This window comes from Podarcis muralis, chromosome 7 (assembly GCF_964188315.1).
Source record: "Podarcis muralis chromosome 7, rPodMur119.hap1.1, whole genome shotgun sequence".
NCBI classification, from domain to species: domain Eukaryota; kingdom Metazoa; phylum Chordata; class Lepidosauria; order Squamata; family Lacertidae; genus Podarcis; species Podarcis muralis.
In genome coordinates this window covers 45,093,836-45,112,768 of record NC_135661.1, presented here as the reverse complement: position 1 = coordinate 45,112,768, position 18,933 = coordinate 45,093,836, and the positions used below count along the sequence as shown (strand labels likewise).

Sequence of the window (18,933 nt, the reverse complement as noted above, 5' to 3'; positions counted from 1 at the left end):
ATAAACAGGCTATAAGACCTGAGAGATGCAGGGTTAACTTCCCACTCAGTCAGGAAGCTGACCTTGGCCCAATTTCTTTTAGCCTAGCCTACCTCACAGGCGGGGGGGGGGGTGCAGAAGAGAAGAACCATATGTGCAGCCCTGAGGTCTTCGGAGGAAAGGCGCAATCAAAATGTAATAAACATATAAGATTTCCCATGATCTATAGGTGTTGTTCTGGACTAGAGGCCACATCTTGATAAAATAATTTAACAAATTTTAATGTGGGTTGTTAAACCTGAGATTAGACTAACTTTAATGCTCTTTATAGAATATTACCACTCCCCTCCTTTCTCCTCATATTCTTTCTCTCTTTTCCTTTCTTGCTTTTATCTTTGCTCTTCCTTTTTATTGTCGTTGTTATTATTGCTTTTTGTGCATTAGAAAATGGAAATAAAAACAATTACAAAAAATACCCCAGATTAGACTGAGGAAGAGGTAGGAGCAGTTGCACCATTCTGAAGAGTTTGCATAAGGACCACAGCATCCACTTCTGGGAGCGCCTTTGCCAATCTCAGAGATAATGGCCACTTCCTCTCAAGAAAAGAGAAGTGAATTGTGGTATACAGCTTCTCTGTTCACAATCCTCCTTGGTAGGAAATGAATACTAATTTGAACATGCATGGACACTAAAAAGGTATGATAACTTCTCATAAATCATTATCACATTTCCCCCTTGAATTAGCACCATGTAACAATTGTCCTTCACTACAATAGACTCCTGAATGTGTGAAAAAGTTAAATTACATGTGTGGATCAGTATCTTTTGGTGGGGAGAGGGGCTGACGAACCATTCCCCTTTCCACCAACACAAAACTCCCCCCACCATGCGACAGCTTTTCTTCTCATGGAAAAAAAGATGTAAGAACCATGCATCTTTTCCCCAAATGGGTGTGGCTGGAGGCAATTTTGAGCAGAAAATTGCAGGAAGCTAGATCTGCCCCTCCCACAAGCCGCTTCCCTCCATATGTAGGAAGAAAAAGACAGTATCCCCATATTTCCAAAGGGGGGGGGGAGCAGGCCAGGGGAGGGATCAATTCCAAGTGGCAGGAGAAGAAAGAATTAAGCCCTCTCCACTTTGAGGGGGGGCACGCTTTGCCTCTCAGTTGCATCCAAGGCTGTTTTTCTTATAATTTTCAAAACATGGTCAGAAGACTGTTCCAGTTTGGTTCAAAACAAGTTTCTTCAAGTTATCTCTCTGAGTTTTCCCTTCCAAAGATAACCTCTGAAACGGGCTCCCCATTTAACTGTCACTGTTCCTGTTTCTTAAATAAGGTTCTCAATTATACATTAAAGAACGATCAGAGGCAAAGTCCACCTTTAGGCTCTATTTGGCAGCTCCTACCTGATCTCTCTTGCCTGCAACATCCCAACACCAGCAGAGACAGAGACTCAGCCTTGGTATCAAAGTTACTCCCTGAGCTTCCAGGCCTGGGAGGGCAAGTGGCAGGGAGCAGAAAGCTTTCATCTGAAAATTACACCCTGCTAACCTCCTCGGGAGAATGTTCAGGCTGTGAAACCCACACTGCAAATTACACAAATAATGCAACAAGCTGAGAAGCGGGCAGGCGGCAGGCAAATCACAGCCAACTGGCAACCAGACAGCGCACTGGGGAACTGGAAATTTAATCAAGCATTTGCAGAGAATGGCTACTCAGCCATGAAATGGAAAACGAAGATTACCTGGTATTACCAACGTGGCTACTGCCCACAGCAGAGCAACCAGAAGAAACAATGCAAGGGGGGGAAATAGATCCAAGTTCTGGCAATTTGCAAGTTCTTTAAGCCTGTGCATCTTGCTTCTCCCAGAACTGCATGGAAACAAACTCACTTGCCATCCTCAGCCACAACCCCAGATCATCAAATCCTGTTACTTCTTTTGCAACCACTGCTCCCAAGCTTTCTCTGAACATTTTGCCACTAAGTCTCCTGCCACCTTCTTCCACTTCTCAGCATAGTTGGAAGAGGAAATGCATGAATGTACCGTACACTATATGCTCTACAACAGCATCAATCTGAATTGGAGGGTTTTCAACGCAATCCTAACAGTGGTCTAAAGGTAAAGGTACGGGCCAGTCTTGACAGACTCTAGGGTTGTGCACCCATCTCACTCAAGAGGCCGGGGGCCAGCGCTGTCCAGAGACACTTCCGGGTCACATGGCCAGCGTGACAAAGCTGCATCTGGCGAGCCAGAGCCGCACACGGAAACGCCGTTTACCTTCCCGCTAGTAAGCGGTCCCTATTTATCTACTTGCACCCGGGTGTGCTTTCGAACTGCTAGGTTGGCAGGCGCTGGGACCGAACAACGGGAGCGCACCCCGCCACGGGGATTCAAACCGCCGACCTTTCGATCGGCAAGCCCTAGGCGCTGAGGCTTTTACCCACAGCGCCACCCGCGTCCCAACAGTGGTCTGCTCAGAAGTAAATCCTATTGAATTCAGTAGGGCTTACAACCCCCAAGTAAAGGGATTAGGATTGCAGCCATCCCTAGGGCTTAGCCCAGCAACACATGATGCAAACAAAAACATGCAGCACCTGATCATAGGCAGAGTGCTGTTCACAGTGGTTGAGCAGTAACATACATGTATAGATATAAACACACACTGAGATTGTCTCTCCTTATGGAATCAAGAACTGCCTCCATTGAACTTCAGAGGCAAAAAGTTTTTCTAACTCACAGGTGGTAGAGGGGCAGGGAAGCAATGGCTGCCACTGCAGCTACAGGACGCATCCTACTCAGCACTCAAATGAGTGTCCAAAATCCTGATCTGGAAACTGTACCATGCTCTCCTCCCACTACCATCACATGCTCGGAAAGATTCCAGGAAAGGGAATATTTGGAGTAGGAGGAAGAGAGAGGTTCCCATATTATAGTACTGTATTCCACTAACACTAAGCAAAATAAAAATAAGCCATTAAAGAAATTAAACAAGGTTGTGAGTGTCCAGGACATCCATTCTAGGAAATTCAAGATTAAGAGCTCTCTGAACCACTGTCATTCCCAAGTTAGGAAGTGACTGGCTCAAGCTGCCTATAACATTCTTACTCATCAAGGGGGTCTGATGAAAAGAAGAGGGTTCAGAGCGGGAAGAGTCTGGGATGGACTTCGGGAATATTAGCCTCAGGCCTTTTATAGTCTCACAAAGGGGAGCATCTTAAGACACTATGCAGAGCTTCTCATCCTCCAAAATGTGGCAAACCAGTACTTCTGCCTTTATGGGGCCCTCCTGCTCATTCTGCTGAACAGTGGCCCCAAAGTCCCATGCTGATGGCACCTTGGGCCCTGGAAAGATTCCCCCGTTTGTTTTCCTCCCACGGGGAGCCCAGAAAGTGAGTTGGGAGACAGATCTCAAAGCATACACGGCAGGCACACCATCCCGAAGTATCTCCGAGTCTAGAGGAAGAAGAGTGAGAGGTAGAGAGAGCTCCAGCCTTTCTCCATGTAGGGACAACTTATCAAGAAAAGGGGGAAAGATTCAGGGGTGGAGGAGCTTATATTTTCCCCAGCAAAGGACGACGGAGCGTCCCCAACCCCACACCCTCTCAAACCATGTAGGAAAAGAGCGAGGAGGAGGAGGAAGCAGCAGCAGGGACCCCGTCTCGCCCACTTTCCCTCAGGGTGCCCCGTGCGCCCAAGACTGTCTCAAAAAGGAGAAAGGGAGGGGGGGGATAAGCCGTTCGCCGCCAGCGCGCCCTCCCCCAGCGCCTCGCACTTACATGGCTGCTAGTTGAGTCCTCGTCGTCGGTCATCCGCCCCGTCCGTATCCGGACGCCGCTCCGCAGCTTGCCTGGCCAGCCACCCACCCGAGGCGCACGGCAACAAGACGGGGAGGAGCCGGCGCGGGACGAAGCGTCGGGCCGAGCGCGGGGAGGCGGGGCGCAGCGTCTCCCACCGGGAAAGCGGGAGGAACAAGAGGAGGAGGAGAAAGAGAGAGAACTTCGCTTGGAGGGCGGCGTTTCCCTCGCTATAACGCCGAGCGGGGAACTCGGCGGCGCCGGAGCCACCCGACCCGCACTTCCCCTTACAGTCATCAATCATCCTTCCAGACGTTACGCCTGTAGGGGGCGGGGATGTGCCTCTTGGGGTTAACGCTTCCAAAAGTTGTGTCGAGGGTTTTAGCGGGGGGGGGGCGCAGCGGAAGTGAACATTTTCCTCCCCCCACCCACCCCCGTGTAAGCATACCGTCTGCACAAGGGTTATCATATAAGTGCTTTCACGGCAGTACTTGCCATTAGAATATGAAAAGCTCATTTCTTCTCCTTTGCTAGAATTCTGTCCTCTTCCTGCTCGCGTCAACAACATTCACACGTGCACACAGACTTACGGTTTTAGAGCTAACGCGTCAAAGCATCCATTTGTTTTGCTATCCTAAGAAAAAGAGCTGATGGAGCCACCGCGGTGACGTCTCCTCCTCCTGTTGAGACCCGTTTCCATTAGACAGCATGAATGCCTCCTCCTTACAGGTGTCATATTTTAATTGTAAGTTCACCGGTTGATCTGCTTTGTATTGTTTTTCTTCCGCATATTGTTGACTGCGAGTAGCTTTGAGGGCCACTGCAGAAATGCTGCCATAAAAGCTTCGGCTCAAGAGCGTTAGAAGGGACCAGTGAGGCCACATACTCCATCCCTGCTCAGTGCAGGAGCTGCAATGCAAGATGCAACTACAACACCGTTGACAGTAGGCCACCCAGCCTCTGCTTAAATGCCACCAGCATAGCAGAGCCCACCGCTTCTTGAAGCAGCCCCTTGTACTGCCAGGCAGCTCATACTCCTAAGTTTCTCCCTAATGTTTAGTTGAAATCTGCTTCCCATTAGTTTTAGCCCTGATTTCTGGAGTGACATTCTCAACAGCTTTTCCAATATATTTGAGAACCGATATGTTATTACAGTATGTAATTATTGATGGACAATATATTTTTAAGCATAGCAATCATATGAATGCTCAAGCCCAGGGGTCGGCAACCTAAGGCCTATGGGCCACAAGCGGCCTACGGGGTCGTTTAACCAGCCCATGAGCCGCCCTCGAACCGAGCTGCCCGCTTGGCGAGTCCTGCGCACTGCGCTAAAACCACTCACTTCCGCAGCGCTGAAAATAGTGTCTGCACATGCGCAGACGCTGAAAATCATGGGCGTGCGCACGCAATCCAGCCCATGGAGTGATCTCCGCTGGAGTGAACCGGCCCAGAGGTAAACCTTGCTGCCCCCTGCTCAAGCCACTTCATATGGAAAAACCTGCAACATGCAATAGGTCAAAAACGTTGACAACCGAGGCCAGGACTGAGATTTGGCCCTTACTCTAACTCTCTTCATTTAATTCAGGCACAGGAGACCCCCTTACAGCTGGCAAAAAAATTAATGTTCACATCCGGAATGTAATTGCCTTGCAATCCCTGTACCCTCCAAGCCTGGAAAGTTGTGGCACCTTTGAGGGCCAGAGCTTTACACAGGCTCCTGCTTGTCATGGGTTTTCCCCTATGAGGATAAATACACACCTCTCTCTCTCATCCTTGCTACATGTTTCTATTTACAGAACAAGTCTCCAAGGGCTTGGCTTTGTTGTTCTTGCAGCTCTTTGCTGCTGCAGTTTCCATGCTTCCACCCGCCTCCAACCAGCAGGTCTCCCACACATTGAGGAGGGGAGGAGGAGCTGCTCCCATTGGACAACAGCCCAGTAGGAGCTTGGCTTGATTAGCTGGTTATGGTGTCAGTATTTCATTTTGATTGACGGCAGATGTCCAACATTTGAGCCAAGCTGCAAAGACCGTTGCTACAGCGCTGGAGCACAAAGAGAGACATTGTGAGCATCTTGAGTTGATAATTCCTATGAAACTCATGCCCCGGCTATATAGATCAAGAATATGGTCTTTCTTTGGGGTGGGCTGAGAACCCAAGAAAGGCCACCTCGGTCTACACCCACATGTGCTTTCCCATATTAACTCATTGCAAGTCACAGCAAACAAAGAAGATGACCCCTCAAAGGGCAGCTGAGAGCGGTGGAAAGGGGGATAAACAATAAAACTGCCAATATCAAAATGCCATTATACAAATCTATGGTGGGACCGTGCTTTGAATGCCTCCACAGTCGGAGGCAGTATGCTTCTGAATACCAGTTGCCAGGAATCACATGTGCAGAGGAACACAGGTATTAATTGTGGACTTCCAATAGGCACTGCAAAAACAAGATGCTGGATTTCCCAGGCCTTTGGACTAATCCAGCAGGGCCATGACAATTTTTGTCCCAGGCTTTTTCGACTTGTCTACCCATGTACTATCTGAAACAAACAAGGCGCATTGGTTGACAGATGTGATTGTTTTTGCCCCACTATTAAATTCAGAAGTACAGTTCCTAATACACTTATCTAATTCTTTTTTTAAAAAAAAAAAATCATCTAAATGGTGGCAATCATCACGTTTTGCGGTAGTAAATAAGCAAGCATGCAAGTACAGTAGGTTGAAAGGAATGGCTGCTAACCATGACACCCATACATTTCTACAGTATCAGACACAGTACGACTCTTGGCACCAGTCACTGTGATCCAGCAGAAGAGGGCACTTCTACTCACATTCTTGTGTTTGGGAACTGATTGCTGGACTTTAGTCTCATCTAGCAGGACTCTTACTTTCTTAACACAGTAAGTAAGTAGTTGCTAGCCTCTTATTGTGCTTAGTTTTGTTTTCATGCAGGCTGTAGGCTAGCTGGCTGTTACTCCTCTGGGAAAGCAGACATTCCTTCAGCAGGGAGGACTCTTTCTGCCCACACTGTCAAACACATGCTGCTCTTGTTGTGTCCTCTTTGTGTCCTCCAGCTCCTTTATAATCCCCATTCCTGCAATAGGATGAGTCATGTTAGCTTTCTTGCTCTCTGTGGTCATTTTAATGCTCAGTAGGCATCCAGATGTATTTAATACATCTATTAAATAAGCTTCCAAGGAGGAAAAATATAAAACTCACTGCAAAATGCTACATTATTTTATCATTTCTCATAATTATTGTGTAATTCATAATACTCTGTCACAAGTCTATCAAGGCCAATTCTTCTCGCTCTCAGTGTTTCCATCAACATAGTTTACATACCAATTTAACTTAAATACAACACATGGTCACATTGCATTCAGTTCAGTTAGAATACAAGATAGATAGATGACTATACAGTACATATAATGCAAATATTACGCTGCCTGTCTAACTGTGTATTTGAAATTAGTAGGACTGATTCATTCCTGGGGGTGGGGATGTTTAGGACTGGGCTGTAACATTCATCAGTTCCCAGACATAATTGCAAGATCTTTCAAGACCACCTGTGTTTGCTGATAAAATTTCAGCAAAAGGCAAACATGGTAGATGTCTTAAGAGATTAACTCATTCTTTCCAACTTATCTGCAAGTGAGGTCAATGCAGTTCCAGAGCATTTCCCTTCAGGTTTACCCAGGTTGTTCTTTGGAGTGGAGAGACTAGGTTTCTTGAGTGCACTTTCTTTAGAGAATCTCTCTGAAATCTACTGAATCTAAGATACTGACAAAAATGCATGACCTAGCTGTATCCTGTGTTCGAGGTGTGGGCCGCATACAGACCATATATTTAAAGCATATTTTCCCCAAAGCATCATGGGAACTGTAGTTTATCCCTCACAACACCCTTAAACCACAGTTCCCAGGATGCTTTGGAGAAACTAATGTGTTAAAGCATGTATTGTTTGCGTGCGGCTTTAGTTGCAAGAAGAAGAATCAAGCCCAAAACACTGCATGTTACCAACCCTTGGAAGTCTCACTCAGCCTTAAATTGGTGGCTTGAACTTCCTTGGTAAAGCAGGAAACATACTTTGCACATCAGAGATAATTTCCTTTGCTGCTATACTTTGCCACATTGCACTGAAGACAATACCAACAATTATGGTAGGATTACTACAATGTAGTCTTCATTCATCGGAGTTTCTCAAGTTTCCTGTCATCTCAAGCTCTGTCCTGTTACTGCTGGACCACATTCCTAGGTTCTACCTAAGCATCAGATTTTTGTCTTTTTAAAGAGTTGACCGGCCCATGGCATCCCAGGGCTCTACCTCATGACACCACTAAATGCTATCCCATGCGTCAGGTAGAATGGCTACTTATCCATAAAAACTAAAAAAAAGACAAAAGACTGCCCAGATTTATATGTGCTGGTTTACATGTATAATTGCAAATTTAGAAATAATTACTAAAATAAATACATCTCACCATAGGAAGGAAGACTGGCCACCTGTCATGGATGCTTTAGCTGAGATTACTGCATTGCATGGGGCTGGACTAGATGACCCTTGGGTCCCTTCCAACTCTATGAGTCTATAATTCTATTATTCTACCGATCAGAAGATTTGTATGTCTGCTTAGTGTGCTGTCTATGTGTTGTTAATGGGCAGTTTCAAGGCCCCCGTTGTCCAGGATTTTCTTTGCAGTGGACTTGGACTAAACAGCCCTTCAAACTGAGGACTGTTCTCTGTGAAGTTGGAACACATGGCTACCTAAACCTCGGGCTTTAGAATGGCAGAGACCTGTCAGACCTTAACACTGCATTGTGGACATGAGAACTTCACTGCAGTTACTGAAGTCACAGATCCAACCAGCGGCCCCTCCAGATCTACAGAGTGTTTCTAATAGTGCTAAGATTCAGAAGAAGTAGAGAGAAACATGCCCATTTCAGTGAATGAGGGGTTCAGGAGGTTGCCTGTATTGCATGTGTTGGCTAGGTCATTCCTCCAGGAATGTCTCTTCTTTGAACTCCGTTATAAGCACTTGGCAGCTGAGGCATTGGGATTGCAGCTGTTCCCTAGGGCAGAGAGCTTCAGAAGGAGCAAGGACACTGTGCAGAGAAATGTTCCATCAATAAACAAGACTCTGCCAGGAAGTCATGCTAGAACAACACAAGGCCAATTTATCTAGAAAGAAGACGGCGCATCACTGAACATTCAGAGACACACTCACAGGCCTATCTCCTCAGCCCCTTAGCTGGCCATAGTTGCTCTCTCTCACCATCTCCCCGCCATGAGTGACATAAACAGCTGGGCCCACTGGCTCTGCCAGCAGTTGATTAGCCAGCGAGTGTATCATTTTGTGTATTCAGAAGTGCAGCCTTGTGCTTCGGGTGTGGTGTGTGTCAGTGGTGCCATCAGGGCAGGACTTTGGGGAAGAAGTCCAGGGCTCCACTCAACAAAACTAAACCTTGCAAAAACACAAAGTATGCAAGCTAACGTGGTTTGGTCCAAGTACTGCTGAAATGCTGGCAGGGAGGAGGCAGAAACACAGGCCTACTTTGGCTCACATCACCTGGAGCACTTCAGAGCCCAGCTGGGATGAACTAACTACGTGTGGAATGCGTTATATGCTAGGCCAGGCAGCTTCCAGGAGACAAAACCCAACACATTTTGGTGCCCAGCAGCTTTTGGCATGAGCAATATTGTAGAAGAGAAAACATATGAGATTTATGAAAGCTGGATAACAGCTGGACAGATGGGCAGCTTCCTGTAATAGAAGGAAGCACAGCCAAGAGGAATGAGACTGAGCAACTGGGACAGGAATTGAGGTGATGGGCAAAAACTAGAATGGGAAATTATGCAATACTAAAAAAGAATCACCAAAAGAAGAGTGCAGAAGAGGACAGAGATTTGCATAATAGGTACATTTGCTAATTCATATGTATAGATGCAAATTTAGTAATAGTTACTATAATTTAAATAGAAATAAAATACATAATCACCATGGTGGGGGAGACTTTGACCAGGTGATCTGTGTCTGCCCAGACTGCTGTCCAAGTGCTAACTATGGGTAACTTCAAGGCCATCCTGCTCCCTCTTTCTAGGGTTCTTATATTTCAACTGGACTTGGACTGAAGAGTAAGCTTTTGAGTTTTCCAGAACTCTTCAACAGGCTAGGTGGGGAGAGGAAAATCGGCTAATATTGAAACCATGGAGCCTGTGACTAATAGCAGACTCCATGGGTGATACTTAAAGTTAGTGATACTTAGAGTAGACCTACTGAACTCAGTAGACTGAAGTAACTTGTCAATTTATTTCCCTAGGTCTCTCTATCACCTCATGGCTCCCACATCAGGCAGTTTCATTCCTTACCCCCATCTAATCATTGGATTGTTTAGCAAAAACCCCAAAATATCTGCAGAATTCTTTCAACACCTGCAGGCTACTTTTGTAATGTTTTGATAGGTATGTGGGTTTTGGAATGAAATTAAATGACTGCCATCATCACATTTTGTTTGTTGAGCTTTAATTGCACAAACCTAAATTTCTGGTATGCACATGAATCGCTCCTGCAAAATATAGTGACAGTCTGGAGGCACCCAAAAACAGTTGAGTGAGTAAAAGCAACCGCCCTTTCCTGAGGAAGCCACCACCAGGCTGGTCTGTGCAGTGTTATTGCAGCTGCTGCCACCTGGTGCTCAATAACAGTACTACTCAAGATGAAATAGATTTCACAAAACCAACTACAGTGGTACCTCGGGTTAAGTACTTAATTCGTTCTGGAGGTCCGTTCTTAACCTGAAGCACCATTTTAGCTAATGGGGCCTCCACCTGCTGCCGCGCCGCCGGAGCCCGATTTCTGTTCTTATCCTGAAGCAAAGTTCTTAACCTGAAGTACTATTTCTGGGTTAGCGGAGTCTGTTACCTGAAGCGTATGTAACCTGAAGCGTATGTAACCCGAGGTACCACTGTAAGGCAGAAAAAATGGTTTGGGCTGATTTTCCTCTGAGTTTGATCTCACTTGCTTCCCTCACAGAATGCAATTGTTAATTTACACCTGTCAGTTCAAGCCACTTTGCACTTGTCTCAGGTGTCTTTATTAGATTAGTCATAGTCCTTCAGTGGAAAAGCAACCACATGAACCCACACAATAATACAAGACAAATCACAAACCAAATAAAACAAAGTTATACCCTTTTCACATTTCTGCTCCCAAAGAGATAGTCATGTTAGTCTGTAGCAGCCAAAAGAACAAAGAGTTCTTGCTGTGGCACCTTAAAGGCAAAGGCAATTAATTTTTACTCAAGAGTATACAGTTAATAAGGGGACGCGGGTGGCGCTGTGGGTAAATCCTCAGCACCTAGGGCTTGCCAATCGCATGGTCGGTGGTTCGAATCCCCGCAGCGGGGTAAGCTCCCGACTGCGGTCCCAGCTCCTGCCCACCTAGCAGTTCGAAAGCACCCCTAAAGTGCAAGTAGATAAATAGGTACCGCTTTCTAGCGGGAAGGTAAACGGCGTTTCCGTGTGCTGCACTGGTGCGGCTCGCCAGAGCAGCTTCGTCACGCTGGCCACGTGACCTGGAAGTGTCTCCGGACAGCGCTGGCCCCGGCCTCTTAAGTGAGATGGGCACACAACCCTAGAGTCGGACACGACTGGCCCGTACAGGCAGGGGTACCTTTACCTTTATACAGTTAATAATGCCCATTGCTTTCAATGGGTCTACTCCAAGTATGACTAAGGTTGGATACAACCCAAAGAGACTGCGTACATATTGCCATTTACTCTGGCTCTGGTGCACTCCCATTGCTTGTGTCTGAAACCAAGTACTGTACCCATGATGTTAGCCATAATCCACATGTATGTAGTAGTTTGAGAAATACTCTCTTTGGATGTATTTCCCCCTCAAACCAGTTTCCATCTGATTTGGAAATGCAAGACACAAATAAGTTGAGGTGCATACTATTCAGACAGCTGTGGTGCATGCGCAGGTGAAAGTGCATGCACAGATGACAGCTGCCTTGAATAGGAGTATTGGTTTTTTTGTTTTGCAGGCACAGGGAAACAAAACAGGTAATGTGCATCGGATGACGACACCCCTACTCTTAAGATGCATCTACAACTCCTCAGATTCCTCTATCTATAGAATTACATTGTGAGAATGAGCTGATCTTAGTGAATAACAGGAAGCAAAGACCCCATTGTTTCTCTGCAGCATTGTATGTTTGCTTTCATACATCCAAAGCTGACCACAGTTAGACACATGATACAGTATTGGATTAAATGCTCCTTGGTCCGGTGCTACCAGGCTTTTTCTACGCTTTAAACAAAAATATAAGTTGGAGAAAACCAAAAGCCCTTTTAGTTTAACTCTGTAGAACAGAGGTAGTCAAAACAGTACTCTCCAAATTTCTGGACTACAACTCCCACCAGCCTCAGGGAGCAGAACCAATGATAGAGAATGATGGGAGCTGTAGTCGAAAACATCTGGAAGGCACCACGTTGCCTATCCCTGCTCTAGAACATAAGAAACTGCCCTATGCATCAGCCAAGATCAGTATCATCTGCATTTACTATCTGCAGCTCTCTGGGGTCTCAGACAAAATTATTTCCTATATGTCACTCGAGATTACAGAGAATAAACTCGGGGCCTTCTGTAGGCAAAGCATGTGCTCTACCACAGAGCTGCACCCCTTTCTTATAACTATGGCAGAAACAGTGAGCAGTCCACCAGCTCTACAAAAAAGAATTCAGAACATAATGTTCCATCACAAGCAGAGAACAGACTAGCCGTGACAGAAAGATACATTTGCAGCAAATAGTTCAAGGTATCTCATGTGAGCAAACAAAGCATCATGCTGAAAGGAAGAACAGAAAGAAACAACAGGTCCAAACACTTAAGGAGAGGAAATTATCAGTATGTAGCTCTGAAGTCTTATTGTCAGGCAGAAGTAGTCAGACTCGTGGGGTGGTGGGGAGATAGCCCAGCTTACCTCATACCCCTTCCCATTAGGTCCCATATTCCAGGAGAAAGAAATATTTACCAACCCCATAGCTGTGTTTGTACCTGGAGGTTGGGGGGGGGGCTTCCTAGGTCCATATGCCAGTGGTGGGTATGGCCTGAGGCATTCGTGGGTAGAGCAGCTGCAATGACTCTTACCTTTCTATGATAAAATGCTTCCACACACACCTCTCTCTATCCAGGTACGCTTGATGTATTATCACAGGACGCCTTCAGGTAAAAGGACCCAAGGAGGATGCAGAGAAGGGCTAGAAAGGTGTATGGCCTGGGGAGATTTCCAAGACTCTTCCAGGTAGCCTGAGATTCCCCATCCTTGCCCTATTCCTTCCTATTTGCTTCTCCAAAATTCTCCCCCTCCTCACTCCATCCACCCCAGCCTGCTTATAAACCACCTGGAAGAGTCTGGAAGCTCAACTGCAGGCTATTCAAACTGATTGCTAGTCAGGTTACTCACAAGTAAGCAGCTAGCCTAACAGTTTTTAAGTGTTGTTTTAATGGTTGCTATTCTTGTGCTTATCTAGACACAGATGATTATGAAGACTATGAAGAAGAAATAAACATAACAAACCCATCCAAGCTAAGAATAAAATTGCTTCCTTACTCCAAAATATATGTATCTCCCCAAACATATTTTATTTATTTATTTAGTCCATTTCAATTCAATGTCAACCTTCATCCTTAGATTCCTGTCAGTTTACAAACTGCCATTTTATTGCAAGTTTACAGTGCCACATTCACATGCAAGAGGAAAGGAATGCCATAGCTAAATTCCCACTGGAGAAAAAGCCCTATTCAAGGTCACCACCACACACTGAGCAACACTAAATGGACAACAAAAGCCTTGCCTTGAGACCTTGAGGCATGGACAGGTTGATATAAGAATATGCCCATCCTATGTGCTAAAATGCTAGATAGCTGCATCTGCCCTGCATATTGTTGGCTATTTTAAGACTTTGTAATTGCCATCAATGGCTGCAAGAAGACAATCTGTTTTCGCCCAAAGATAGCTGGTTGCACTAAGCTATTCAGGCACAGTTTGTTTTTCCAACAGGAGGCAACAGGAAAGTATCCAGGACGTGGGGTGGCGTGGTGATGGAGCAGGAGCCAAAAGAGATATTTTGGTTATGGAAGAGGGTAAGAACAACATACGAGCAGGAGGAACTGCCACCTCATTGATCAAATAGGTGGCCAGGATAAAAGGAGTGATTAGTTTCACTGCCTTTTGCTTGTTAACTAGAGCCTTTTCTCTAGACCAGGCATGTCCCAACTTCCAAGAGACTGCGATCTACTCCTCCTTAAAAAAAAAAAACTGGCAGTGATCTACCGATTGGATTGGATTGACCATACATACACATACATTGCACATACACCATCATTACCACAAAGAATCCTGGGAACTGTAGTTTGTGAAGTCTGAGGGGAACTATAGCTCTGATAGTGTGATCTACAGTTCCCAGGATTCTTTGGAAAGAAAGACCCCTAGCTGCCTTTCTGTGTAGGAACTATAATACAGGGGAGCTACATCCTGGATTGTGAGGAAGAGAATAGGTTTCTTCTTTTCCCCTTTCCTTCTTCCTGGAAGGAAAGGCTTTTTTAGCTTCGTGGCGCATATCCTCTAACTTGATCTTCCCTCTGGGAACTGGGCATGCTCAGTGGCCACGGAATGCTAGCTGTCAGTGTAATGGTGGGAAGATGCAGAATGGAGAGGGAAAGGGAGTGGCGTATGCAAAAGACAAGCACTCAGTCCTGCAATGTACATTCCACTTACTATAAGCCATTAGTAGCTTTTGCAGGCCAATTCCCTCCTTTTGTTTCCCCCCACAACCTCCAATTTCATCCTCCCCACTCAACTGACATGTCAGCATTTGTATGTTTCATTGTAGCTTGGCAGTCCCTTGAATATGTAAGAAATGCCTACCATACATGTGAGTGGCCCTGTTTTGCTTCAGATTGGTGGGAGTGGACACTTTAGCACCAGGGTTTGCTATCATCATCATCTTGCTATTGGTATTTGCTTTCATCTCCCATTTGCAACTGCTGTTCCTCCTTTTAATTTGGCAGTTGTTGTTTTTTAACCAGCTTGCCTTTATTGTTGTTTCATTAAAAAAAAATGTGCTGTGTACGTATTTCGTTTCACTTCACATATTTATACATTTTTTTGTCAATCAGCTTCATGTTTCATTTGATAAAAGATGGGAAAACACGTAGATAGCTAGTTGTTATTAGCTGGGATTTTGCTGTGCGTGGCTCAAGGGGTCTGAGCCCTGGATAGTTTGCAATGAGCCCCAAACTTTGGTAATAGGAGGCTGGGCATACTGCAAAGTGCAGTGCTGGTGAGATCCCAGTCACCAAAGGCATTTATACATGTACATTAGCATATGCCAATTTGTGCCATGGGTCTGTAGCCTAGCTCCTGCTAAGCACTGGCGGAGGAAGAGGAATGCAGGGGAAGTGCACTGCCCCCCCCCCCCCGCAGCGTGATCCCAGTGGGGTGCCATTGTGGCTGCCCCCCCCGCCCGTGCTGGGTGCCACGCCCCCAGGATGCACACCACACCCAGGGATGCGTGCCAGCCCCGCCCCCACCTGCTCTCCGGTGCCGGAGCATGAAGCTCCACCACTGCTGCTAAGTAACTTGCACTGCCCCTGTTATTAATTAATTTATTATCATTTATTTATTGCATTTCTGTATCCCACTTTTCCTCCAAGGAGCTCAAGGAGGCAGACATGGTTTTCCTCCTCACCTTTTTATCCTCACAACAACCCTGTGAAGGAGGTTAGGCTGGGAGTGAGGGATTGGCCCAAGGTCACCCAGTAAGCTTCATGGCTAAGTGGGGATTTGAACCCTGGTCTCCCAGGTCTTAATCCAACACACTAACAGCTACAATGCCTTTCTACATTAAATTAAGATTAATTTGAGTCAGGTCTCATGATATTAGCCAGATGAGTGCCAAGGTTCAGGCTTGTAAGTTGGGGGTTGCCATAGTGTTGTATGTAGCTGCCCATGTGCCTACAGAGGACTTCCTGGCTTTCCTCCTCCCTGCTGAAATGAGGCTTGAGGCTGTTGTAGCCTGTATAGTAAGTTACAGTGTTCTTGGTTGCCATGTGTGTGTGTGTTTGCAAATTGTGCCCGTGGACCCAATAAGGCTGCTAACCCTCCTCACACATTAAAAACCAGGCAACTCTGATCATGTGCAATGTTTCTTTTCCTCAGTGCACTTTTTTCAGGGCTTAGGTTTCACACAAGAGCACAACCCTGAAAAAAGCACATCTTTGGGGGCCACAATCTCACGTGGGTCACACGACTTGCGCAGAAGGACGTTCCCGGAAGAAACACATCTTGGTTTTTCGCCTCGCATGTTAGAAGGTATGCATTTTGAAGGTCATCCCTGCTCTACACGTTTAGGATTATCATGCAAAAACTGTCATATAATCAAGGCCAGTAGGACTACAAGCATCTATCTTGTTAGAAACTAGTAATTGCTTATTCACTTGGATTTTATTTTTTAACCTAATCCAGTCCCCAGAGCTGCAGGCAGATAACAATACAGTGGTACCTCGGGTTACATACGCTTCAGGTTACATACGCTTCAGGTTACACACTCCACTAAGCCAGAAATAGTGCTTCAGGTTAAGAACTTTGTTTCAGGTTAAGAACAGAAATCGGGTTCCGGCGGCGTGGCGGCAGCAGGAGGCCCCATTAGCTAAAGTGGTGCTTCAGGTTAAGAACAGTTTCAGGTTAAGTACGGTCCTCCGGAATGAATTAAGTACTTAACCTGAGGTACCACTGTATATTAAAAACACACATACAGCACCCTTTTCAATAGGAATGGAAACAGGCCAAACATATCTAGAGTCAATCAAAAGCACAACTGTGTGACATACTTTTGGAGAAGAAGCAATGGCATATCAAGCTGCAATCTGAGAGCATGGTGTATCTCAATCCTCACAGGATCAATCCCCCTTGGGCAAAATGTACTCTTAAACCAACAGAACAAGTAGCCCATCATATTAGGCTAATGGATTGAGGTTTATTCTGTTTTCATGTTGACATAGGATGTACCACTGCATGAACTCTTAACGCCACCCCCTCCCTGAATGCCTGGCCTGCTATTATTTCTAGTGTGTTTGAAATTATGTGCGTGTAGGGAAAGCAAGTGAAGTGGGAATGTCTATCTCACTTTTCCTCTGCGCAGCTGGGCAGTGTAGAGTTAACTTTTGGGAGAGCAAGGAATTTGTTTTTTTGCTGAGGCACTTCCTCTCAGCTAACAATAATAAAAAACCCAGAAGGAGGGATACACGTGGGATCTGTGCAGCAGATAGAGGCCGGGTGACCCAGTCCAGGCCAAGAGGAAGCCTCCTGCATTATCTGCTGTTCCCATTTGGTCTCCTTGGCAAACTCTCAATTTGCAGCGGCTGCAGAAATCAAGATGTGCTTCCTTCCAAACAAGGCCAACACTCCCCAAGGCTTGTATCTGCCATGGCAACCATCCCCCCGACACACACACACACTCAATATACACATAACACATGCAATGCTATACTGGAGGCCAGATGGACACAAGTTCACACACGCTTGCATTCAATTCACAGAAAAGCCGTTTCTAAAGTGATATTCCTCCCTGCAACTGGGGTGGTCCAGACAACAGAACTTGACTGGATGGAGCAGGGTTCAAGAGCCCCATGTGTTCATGCCCAAGAGCAACCTTGGCAATCAAGTGTTCTCTCATATGTCCTAACATTTGACAAAGGAAAAAATGGGCACTGGTTTTATGTAATTAGGGAAGGCCAGCATGGGTTCTTACATGAAGGATAGTCAGAAGGTTCAGGTGAAGCTCCAAAATAAAACAGCAGAAAATAATTTTGAGGTGCTGAATTTGGTGTCTTTTCCAGGGGAAAAAATGTTTGTTACAGTTCACGGATTTGTGATGCAATTAACAAACCGGTCTATAGGACTGCTGTCATGACCCACCAAAGCATTATTAAACATATTCACAGGAATACATATTTTTACACAACCCATAATATTAAATTCCCCACATCAATTAGTTCCTTTTGACAAAGACAATACATCCCACTTCCCCAAATGCCACAATGATCAGAATTGCTCACAAATTGGTACACACTGGGAAAGTTGTGAAGTCAAGCTCCCAAACGTTAAACAGCAAGATAACCACAACGGTTATGAGTGAGATATATACCACAGTAAAAATCAAAAAGTAAAAAATATACACCAACCACCTGTACAGATGAGGAAAAATAAATATGTCCTTTATGTCCGTTAAAGAAAAATAAACTATGTCCTTTCAATAAACATCACTCTCATATATGTACATGAAGAAAATGCCCCTCAGATAGCAACATTATGAACCCCAAACTATGGCGTTAGATTTAGGACGGGTTCAAAAGTCTGTTCCACAATTGTTCCAGAGCAATTCTGTTTTACTTCACACTGTGCTCTTTAAGCTTCACTCCTATGGATACCGAGATGAAGACCCATTTGGGTGGCCCATGCCCCTGTGGTATAGGACCTATTCTTTAGCATTAGTGAGGTTTAATGACTGAGGGTTGGCACCTTCAAATCACATACTCACCAATCCCAGAGGTTCAACCCAGAGGCTAGAAATCTAGTTTAATCCTGAGTCCAGTCAGACCTTGATCAGCTGCCTTGTCTGGCCATCCGGAGCTCTTCCCTGGGCTGGGTGTGTTAGCTAAGAATTCCCTTCCCCTGATTAAACTGGGCAGGCTCAAAGAGTTTCCTTGCTTTCTGCATACTTATGACCTGCCTCTCACTTGATGCTCCACCTCCCACATAGCGGCTTCGGCTTTGACCCTGTTAATATCAAAGGGACATTTCCTGTCAGGACTGCGTAGAGTATGCCACATTTTTTAAAATCCTTTTTTTGTTCTCCCACATAAGCACATGTCCACTCCTAATACTTTGTTTCAGATTGCCCACTGCAAAGCACATCAAACGTACAGGAGCACCCATCAAGCCATAGTTTGTATGCCAGTGGCATACAAGTTAAATTTGTTACACGTAAAGGCCATGAAACATTGATAAGGAAAAATAAGAATTGCAGAGTGGATGTGATATGCCTTCTCCTGGAGTCACTTGAAGGACATAACGTCCAAGCTGTGTTGGGAGAG

General features: G+C 45.6%; 1 protein-coding gene across 2 annotated transcripts in view; it reads right to left on the bottom strand.

The window, feature by feature from the left end:
- Positions 1–18,520, bottom strand: part of RIPOR1 (RHO family interacting cell polarization regulator 1) — a 100,606-nt gene extending 82,086 nt beyond the window's left edge. The window contains exon 1 of one of the 2 annotated variants that reach the window (XM_028739764.2): positions 18,378–18,520. The gene's annotated coding sequence lies outside the window, so the exon portion shown is untranslated. Of the gene's footprint in view, positions 1–3,756; positions 4,041–18,377 lie in introns of those variants that run through there. The other variant, XM_028739762.2, reaches the window with a different exon arrangement.
- Between the last annotated feature and the right edge of the window lie 413 nt (positions 18,521–18,933).